Source organism: Pan troglodytes, chromosome 5, assembly GCF_028858775.2.
Source record: "Pan troglodytes isolate AG18354 chromosome 5, NHGRI_mPanTro3-v2.0_pri, whole genome shotgun sequence".
NCBI lineage: Eukaryota > Metazoa > Chordata > Mammalia > Primates > Hominidae > Pan > Pan troglodytes.
This window is the reverse complement of record NC_072403.2, coordinates 40,020,953-40,029,368: the sequence shown is the minus strand read 5'-3', so window position 1 is coordinate 40,029,368 and position 8,416 is coordinate 40,020,953. Positions and strand designations below refer to the sequence as shown.

Genomic DNA, 8,416 nt, shown 5'->3' with positions numbered 1-8,416 from the left:
AAAAGCTGGAGAAAGTCCCAGAGAGGTGGGAGGATTCCTGGAGGCTGGATTCATACTGGCCTGAGGGAAGAGCAAATTCCCAGGGCTCTGTCCCCTAGCCATCAAAGGTGTCACTCATACCTGTCCCAGCCTGTCCCGAGCAGGCTGTGGGAATTTCTAAGTGCCCTTGAGGTGAAGGAGCGGGGCTGAGGTGACTTCTGGAGGCAGGACAGGGACAACTTACCCCAGGATTCTTAACCCGGGGCCCTAGCCCCTTGACCTCAGCCCATGGCTCCTCCTCAGTGCCTGCGGGGTGACTTACGGCTCCCTGGAGAGCCTGGGGCCATTGCATTCTCTTTGCAGTCAGCTCTTCATCCTGAAAATGTCCTGCCAGGGGACAGTTATTGTTTAAACAAATTCCCCCATCAGAGACATTTTCATCTAATGGCCTGATTTAGGGGAAACCAAAATTGAAACCCATCAGACACAGAGGCTGAGATGATGGCTGGGTCAGCTCAACATGGAAGCATTTATCAGGTGTCCTGGGTCTGCTCCGTTCTCTCAGGGAATCTGCACCTCCAGGCTCACTTTAATTTATTTCAACAAATCCTAAAGGTCAGGATTTTCAAAGACAATTGCCCTCCTCTATTAGGATTCTTTCAAAAGGTTGGGGGGGAGTTGTTTTCCCTCACCAGGGAGGCCAGAAAAAGAGCAGGAAGAAACAATCTGATGCAGCAGGAGGGAGTTAGGTCAGACCTCAGGAAGAACTTCCAGGTCACACAGGTATGAAACACAGGCTCAGGACTCTGTATTATTATTTTCTCTAGAACTCCCTGCCTCTCTCTCTTCCCTTCAGCCTTCCCCTTCCCCTGCAGAGATGGTGTTGCCATTTCCCTGGATGAGGACTGGTGCAGGAACGGGCGGGTCAGCATCACTCCCTGCTTACTCCACGACTAGCAGGCCAGCCTCCTTTAAAGGTTTAAGAGTGAGACCCAGTTCTGAATCCCAGCATCCTTAGGGAGACCTTGTCCCAGCCCCTGGTCTCACTGATGGGAAAACCAATGCTCAGAGAGGCTGGGGGGCTCCCCCACATCACATGGTTCTTAGCACAGAAGTCTCGGCTTCCTGGTTTCCCGCCTTGTGTCCTCTTCCCCTCACCCCAACTCTTCCCAGTCAGAGCACGACTTACAGGGGAGGCAGCTTGTTGGAGACACGGTTAGAAATCAGGCCTTGGAGCAGCTGGTCCAGGCCAAGTCCCTGAAACATGACTCCTTGAGGTCATCTCTGATTGCTTTTCTCCCACAGCATGGTCCCCTAGCTCCCCCAGGGCAGGGGACGCCACTGGAAGTTCTTTGAGGTGTGTGTGTGTGTGTGTGTCTCTCAGTGTGTGTGTTAGTCTATGTGTCTCTCTGTGTGTGTGTCTCTGTGTGTGTGTGTGTGAGTCTGTGTTTGGGTCTCTGAGTCTGTCTCCATGGCAAGTCAAGTCAGCCACGACCCAGCAGAGAGAACAAGAGTGAGAAGAGTGTGCCCCAGCTGGGCAAGGGGGGCCCACAGGTGAGGGCCGCTGACGGAGCGCTTGGCCACTGTGATGGTCTGGAGGCCTGGGGTGGTCAGGATGTTGCCCGGAAGAGCTAGGCCTCAGGCTGGGAACCTGCAAACTGGACGAGTCCACAAACTCAGCCATCTGCCAGCCAACAGTGTTTCTTTTTTTAACCCCTGAAAAATATAGCCTGCCCAGCCTTCTGCGACACAGCTGGTGGGGGGCGGGGGGTGGGATAATTATGGCCAGAGTGAAAGCAACACTGAGGGGCAGGGGGTGGGGAGAGTGGCTGGGTTTGTTTTATCTCTCAATAAACCATGGCCCATGTTATCTTCACTTTAATTAGTTCATTCATTCATTCATTCATTCATTCAACAAAAGTATATTGAGGATTCTGTTCTGTGTTAAAAATTTCAGCGGCTCCCACTTACGGCCGCCTAAATACAGTACTAGGTGCTGGGCATACATTATTTCATTCTGTTTTTATGAACACCTTGTAAGTAGGGCCCCAGGCACTAGCCCATATGGTACCTCTGAGAGGATCAGAAAAAGGAAACCCATCTTTTGGGCAGACACAGCCACAAGTCAGGATGTGTCATTTGTCAAGACCAAGGCAGGGTGAATTTGAGCTGTCCTGAGCCCCCTCAACTGGGTGGCCTCTTGGCAGTGAACGATGCACACCCCATACCTGCAGTTCTGCTTTGAGATTAGTGTCGTAATCCTTGTTCTACAGATAGGAAACTGAGGACCTTGAGCAATGTGACCCAGACATGCACATGTGACACAGGCGGGTTTGAACCCAGGCAGGCTGTTCCCAAGAACACTGCCTCTCCAGGAATAACCTGAGTTCCCTGCAAGCCCAGAGCAGTGCACACTTGGCTGGGCAGAGCTGCTGGGCAGCAGGAACTTTCAAGGCCTTTGCTTATATCTCTACAAAATGTGTGGTGCTGAGGTCCGAATGGCCACGGGGTGCACTCCTCAAGGGCAGAACTGCGTTCAGTCGTGTGTGTACACCTAGAGCTGGGAATGGAGCAGGACCTCAGTCAGTGTTGTTTGCATTAAAAAAAATAAAAGCATGAATGAATGAACAATCTGGGTGCTTCCCTCAGAGACTTCAGACCGATTGGGTAAATGAGACATGTATTTGGGTCATTACATGTGACAGCAAAGAGAGTGCAAGCTTTGCCAACATTTATTCACTCACCAAACATTCCTTGAGCTTACGCTACCGTTCAGGCATGGTGCCAGGCTCCATGGCCAAATGATGCTGAACGAGATGTGGTTTTGGCCTAGCATAGTCTGGAGATCTGGAGGAGGTGGAGCCTAAGCAGGTCTTCAGGAAAGGGCAGGAGCATGGAAAAGGGCAAGGAGGGAGAAAGGGCAGTCCAGTTGCAAGGGATGGGGGTCTGTCCCTGTTATTCCCAGACCCTCCCAGACATTCCCCTCACCTAATTTCCCCTGTAGAAATTAGGGTTGGCCGAGTCCTGCCAGGCCTGGGCATCGTCAAGCACAAGGTAGCACTTGGCAGGTCAGCCGGGGGTCGAGGTACTGATGGGGAGGGAGGCCTCTGGCCAACCTCTCCAGCTCTGCCGCCTGCCACCTTCTTCCCCCAGCTCTCTGGCACAGTGTTGTGCTCCCTCCCCAGGACAAGGACAGTCACACATCACGGCTCTAATTGAAGCCGCTTCTGCAGTCTGGGGTGAGATGCTCTTGCAATCCTAAGAGGGCTGTGTGGCTCCCTCACTTCCGCGCTGCCTGCCTCTAACAACACTCTCCTGAGAGTTTTCAAGCCCCCTCTGGGAAGGGGGCGAGCTGGCTTTATGGTTGGCTAAGGGATTCTTCCCGAGTCTCACTGCAGCCTGCCGACCAGGAGGCCACCTGTTACACTTTTGCCATCCAGTGCTGGAGGGAGACCAGCGGGTGGGGTGTTTCCCTAGCCTGGTGGGGTTTTGAGGTGGTAAGGGGGCTCTGTGGAAAGTGTCCCCTGGACAGGCTGTGAGATCTGGGGCAAGTGGAGTCACCTCACTGGGCCTCAGTTTCTCCCCTTGTTATATACTTGAACCAGGAGCAGTGGGGTGTGCAAATGAACATGCCACATGGGGGCATACGCCACGTGTGCGCGGATGTGTGAGGTTCCAGTGGCGCACCAGGGTGGGAGTAGCGCGCCCCTCTGCGTCCCTGTGCTTTGCTGTACTTTTCTGGGTGTGTGTTAGGGAGGCTATGTTCCTGACCCTCCCCCTCTGGGGTGAGAAGGGGTCCCCGCCATGTCCTCGGGGTAGGTGAGCTGGCACGCGCACGGGGAGGAGGAAGGGGGGGGCTTCCGGAAGAGGGCGCCGGTGGGGTGTGGTGGAAGGGGGAGCTGCCAGCAGGGCGGGTGTGGAGGGGTGGCGGAGCGCCGCGAGAGCCCTGGCCTTCCGGAGGTGGAGGTGTGGGGTAGGGGGTGGGCTCCAGGTGTTCTCTCTTTAAAAGGCCGGCAGAAGCGCCGTGAGCTTGGCCCGCACTTTCAGCGCAAACTTGCCGGATTGGTCTCGTGCCTCCTCGGGTGCAGCAGCGGTTGTGGGCGCCGGGGCAAGCGGCTGCGGCCCCCTCGCCCCCTTGCGCTTCCCGGCGCTCCCGCCCTCTCCCGCAGCCTCCCCTCTCAGCGCCTTCCTCGCTCTCTCGTCTCTCGCTCCCTCTCTCGCTCGCTCTCCAGCGCGCTCTCTAGCTCGCTCTCATTTTTTTTCCTGCTGCTGTTGCCGCTGTTGCGGCGCCGCCAGGCGCCCGTACCTCGGCCGGCTGCGCTCGCTGGTCGCTCCCGCTCCGCTCCCTTCCCAGCCCGGAGCTCTCGGCCAGACCCAGCTCCCCTTGCCGCCTCTCCCGCTCCTTCCGGCTCGGACGCCGGGCTCCGCCGCAGCAGGAGCAGGGGTTGCCGCCGATCTCCCTCTCGCTTGCTCGCTTGCCGGAGCAGCAGCCGAACGCCGCGCGCTTGGCGGCGGCTCCGGCCGGGCGGCCGCCAGCTCATCCTTGCTGCGTCCCGGACTCCGGGCGGCTCCGCGGCGCGCTGGGTCCGCAGCGTCAGCGCCGCCCGCCGCGGCCCGGGCTCCGGGCACCGCGAGAACCGTGCCTCCGGCCGTCGCCGGCCTGCGCCCCCGGGGCAGGCGGGCACGCAGCCGACCCCTCGCCGCGGCTTAAACCTTGCTGGCGCGCGGTGAGTTGTGGCCCGAGGGGGACGGACAGAGGGGACCGTGCCCTCCGGCCTCCTGGGGCGAGGGCTGCGGCGGGGACATCGGGGCTCGGGGAGGTGGCCTCCGGCGAGCTCCCGCGCTTGGAGTGCTCCGAGGAGAGCCGGCGCCCCCGGAGCCCTAGGGGCCGGAGGGCGCGGGACCTGAACTAGAGGGTCTCCCCTCGGGGCTAAGGCAGGCTTTCCGGGTGCCCCTGAGGGAGGCAATGGGGCAGAGGCTTTTTTGCGGGCCCGGTGGAAAGTACTGTCTCTGTATACAGGGGCTTCCACCGGATGGAGGGTCGTGCCAGCTTTCAGGTGGGGGCGGCGGCATTAGCGCATCCCCGTCTGCGGAGAGGCGGGACAGGCGGGTGCGCGGGGCATTATTTGCACCTCTTCCCGGCAGTCTCCCGGCGGGAGGGCACCCAGCCTCGCGCGCCTCGGCTCCTTTCCCAGGCACCGCGTCCAGCTCCCGTGCCCGCCCCAGCGCCGCCTTCGCCACCGGCCGGAGCCCGGCAACCGCTTGCCCGTGGCCTCGGCAGGTTGTGGGGGTCTCTAGGGTCTGGGGTCTCCCTGCAGCCCCAGGACTTCAGGGTCAGGCTCTCTCCGGACACTCGGGACCGTCCCTCCCTGGGACCGTGATGAACCTGCGCGTCTACGCGGCCGCCGGGCGAGCGGACCGGCAGTGGTCTCTGTGTGTGCATGTGTGTACGCGCATGTGTGCTGGGGGGTCCCCGCTCCGGGGTCGGTCTTCCCCGGCGCTCGCAGGTGGGAGGCGTCTCCTCCCCGCGCGGGGGCGGGGCCGAGAGGTGGAGGCCTCGACTGCGAGAGGCGCCCCCGCACCAGGGCGGTCTGAGGCTGTTTGTGCTGAGATGGGGCAGCAGCATCGGCGGCGGCAGGGAGTCCTGAGGCCCGAACGTACGAGCGCCCCCTGCCCCTAGGCCCTGAGTGACATCCCGCCCTCAGACTTTCAGTCCCTGTCGGAGGAGGCGCCTTGCTTCTTTCTCTCCTCTCCGCACCATTGCCGGCCCCTGGCGCGGGAGAACGCGGCCTTTCCGGACACCGACTGAGCTGGGCTTGCCTAGCTGGGTGCCCGAAGCCACGTGTCTCTCAGAGCGGTGGCTGCCCCTGTGTCAATCTGGCAGAAAGCCCGAAGTGACAGGGAGGGAGCGGCATGTATGTTCCCATCATAGTCCCTCGCCTTGTCCGTTCTGGGGTGAGTGGGGGCCTAGGGCAGGCGGGGAGACCAGTGCTCCCAGGGTCTCCATACGGAGCACCCCATCCCACACCCTGCCATTCTGCAGCGCTCAGCCTCCCGCCCCCGGGCCAGCCAATGGTGGACGTGAAGAATGCTCTCATACCCATCTTCCCACACTCCCGGGATGCGTCCTGGGCTAGCCCCACTTTCCCCCGGATCCCAATGGGATGCTGAGCCTCAGGCTCTGGTTCTGCATGCTCAGCAACTCAGAGCCCAGAAGGGCCTCAGGGCCTTCCGGCCTAAGGTAGGGGGAAGCTTTCATGAAGAAGGGAGGACTAGCAGGAGCCTTTTCGGAGGTGGCAGAACTTCCGCAGAGGCCTCTGGGTACTCTGGGGTGTGATCACCCATAGCGCAGGGGCCTCATCACCTCTTCTTGGCAGGCCCTGGGGACTGGTGAACCGGCTCTCGAAATGGGCCTGGCTGCGGTGGAGCGTGGAGGTTGGAGCCTTGTCCCCTCTCTCACTTCCTGGAGGGCTTCACCAGCCCTTAGTCAGATCCTGTCCTTGGGGTGGGGTGGGCGGGGGGCTTTGAGGATGGTGCCTCCAAGCCTCTGCTCAGCACTGGGCTGGGCGTGATGTCCGCTTGTGAATTGGGTGGCCACTGTCTTTATGTTCCTCCAACTTCTGTCCTTTTACACATAAGCTTTTGCCTACCTGCCAATACCTTCACACCTGTCAGGGACAAAAATACCTCAAAAGTTATCCCCCCCGCACCCCGCACCTTAGCCACTTCAGGGACTACCCTTTCCAGGGGCATCTGCATTTAAGAGAGACGGGAGAGGAAGATGGCAAGGCTTAACCCAAAGGAGTGCTCTACCCTACTCAAGCATTCTCAGGCATTTTCAGGAGCGAGATATATTGGTTGGGGGGGCAGCATGTAGCTCGTCACCAAGCACAGGTCCTGAGCAGGCGGAGGGGAGGCGGGAGCATGTCAGGAGTTGAGCTGCTTTCTGGGCCTCAGTGGCCTTGCGTAGGCCGCTCCTCCTCCCCCCCCCTCCCTCCTCCCCCAACCTGCGTCTGGGCGGCTTCATTCCGTTGGAGGCGTGACGTCTCTGAGAGGGAGCGCCTTGCACAGCGGCAGGCAGGCAGCCCGAGGTAGGTGAGAGAGCGAGCAAGCGAGCGATCGAGTGAGTGAAACTGGAACTGAGCAGTGTGCTAGCCAGAAGGGTCAGGGGGCCGGGTTCAGGCCTAGAAGGGCTCTGCAGCTCCCACTCACTTCCTGAGGGGTCCACAGTCCAGCGCCAGGATGTGTGGCCACACCCATCCCCGCCCTGCTGCGGGGGACAGCTGGCAGCAAAAGATGGGAGCAGAACCCACAGGCTCCTGAGCTGAATAATTACAGCCGATAGACGTGTCCTCTCTCCTAGACAAGTGTGGAGCCGGCAGCCTCTAATTACCACCCACCCCAAGATATCTGCCCACCCCACTGTCCTCCTCTGCTCGGTCTAGAACCCAACTTTTCAGTGGGCAGGCCGCACTGGCAGCCTGGACAGCTGGGCCTGCCGGCTGTTGGCTGGCAGGTTATCTCATTTCTGCAGAGTGGCGGCCGCCTTTGCCTCCTGAAGAAGGCATGTGGGGAGCTGGCATTGGAGCTCTGGCCCCACTCACTGGGGCTGCAGAAGAGCTGCTGGCTGTCTTGGCGGGCCTAAGGGGCTTGCACTGGTGGGCATGGGCCTGGAGCAGTGGACACCAGCTCTCTGTCACTCCCACTCAGACTGATGGCTCCTGGAAAGAACGGAGAGGGCTCATTTTCTTAAGTGTCACCTCTGCTGTAGTTAGCAGGGGACTATAAAAAATTAAGTTAGAGGGTTTTGCTGCCTTTGGTCCCTGTAGAGTGCAGGCTGCTTTTTCTTGGTCCTGCGAGCTGTCTATGTCTCTCCTCTCTCTGTGTACTGTCTCTGGCCTCCCTCTCCCTGCTGCCTCCCAGATGAACCTGAGGCTGGTAGTTCCTCCTTCACAACTAATTCCTTCTCCCTGCCTGCCCTGGGGGCTTCCGCCTTGGTTTCCCACTTCTCCCCTCCACCTGGCTTGCCTTGCCTGAGCCTGCTCCTGGAAGGGAGGCATGTCAATGGAACTTGCTTAGAAGAGATGAAGCCTGCTAGCTAGCAGCCAGCCCACCCCGCGGCCCTGCCCACCCCCGCCCCTCGACTGCAGGCCCGAGAGACTGTTCCAGTCTGTCCATGTTTCTCTTGGCTCCTTGGAAAAACGAGCACCACAAGGATAGTAAAAATCACCCCTTAAATTAAAGCTGATGACTCCTGTCGAAATGTTTTATTATTAACCTCACCATTTAGCAATCTCGTGGCAGCAGTGAGGCATCAATATATGTGTACACACGTATATTAAATAAATTGGGGAACGCAGTGCATAATGACATTATCTGGACCCCATTCAATTAAGGTAGTTATTATCTGTGGTAATTGGGAAATGCCAGCCCATAA

The 8,416-nt window shown here is 59.4% G+C and overlaps 1 protein-coding gene across 3 annotated transcripts in view; it reads left to right on the top strand.

The window, feature by feature from the left end:
* Positions 1–6,988: 6,988 nt before the first annotated feature.
* GRM4 (glutamate metabotropic receptor 4) overlaps positions 6,989–8,416 on the top strand; it is a 126,250-nt gene continuing 124,822 nt past the window's right edge. For all 3 annotated transcript variants that reach the window (XR_010157983.1, XM_063812902.1, XM_016955267.4), the window contains exon 1: positions 6,989–7,070. The gene's annotated coding sequence lies outside the window, so the exon portion shown is untranslated. The remainder of the gene's footprint in view (positions 7,071–8,416) is intronic.